Here is a 776-nt window from a genome sequence, read left to right on the forward strand (position 1 = left end):
CTTTTACTTTGAATACTTAAGTACAAAAAATATCAGGTACTTTAAGACTTTTACTCAAGTAATATTCCTAAAGGAGACTTTAACATTCACCAAAGTAATTTTTTGTAAGGTACTTTTACTTTTACTCATCAGTTTGTGGTACTTTACACAACACTGCTTGTTTGGGATCATTATTTTCAGCACAACCAAAATGTTGACTACGCTCCGTTCTCCCATCTCCAAAACACTSTCTCACGTTCTCCACTAGCGTACAGACCAACTTTTTTTATAGGTTGCTTTGGAAATGTGGTGCATTTCAGGAAATCAGAAAAATGGGTGTCATGTTGCCTTCAAGCATGTCTTGGTCACAAAACGTTCACTGAAGTGCAAATGCATAAAAAATGCTCACAAAATTGTTGAAAATGATTTATCATGAATCTGGTTTTATTTGGGAATAAATAAAAAACTGAATTAATGTAAAAACACATTTTTATATAGTTTGAAGTGTGTACAGTCCAACCCATTTGAAATCAGCACTCAGCATGCTGACATTTTTGTTGCATTAGCCCATAAACGTGTCACGTCGACGCTCGCTCTGGAGCAGGCTTTGACCTTAGAGCAGGGGTGTCAAACTCATTTTCACCGAGGGCCACATGAGCGTTATGTTGGCCCTTGAAGGGCCAGTTGTAATGAACTTTCACGTTTCATGTTTAACTTTGACTAAACAGAGTTTTAACACGTCCTCTTTTAAACACACATAAGAACTAAGTGTATGACTGACTAAACCTGAAACAAAT

This window comes from Austrofundulus limnaeus, unplaced genomic scaffold (genome assembly GCF_001266775.1).
Source record: "Austrofundulus limnaeus strain Quisiro unplaced genomic scaffold, Austrofundulus_limnaeus-1.0 Scaffold118, whole genome shotgun sequence".
Taxonomy (NCBI): domain Eukaryota; kingdom Metazoa; phylum Chordata; class Actinopteri; order Cyprinodontiformes; family Rivulidae; genus Austrofundulus; species Austrofundulus limnaeus.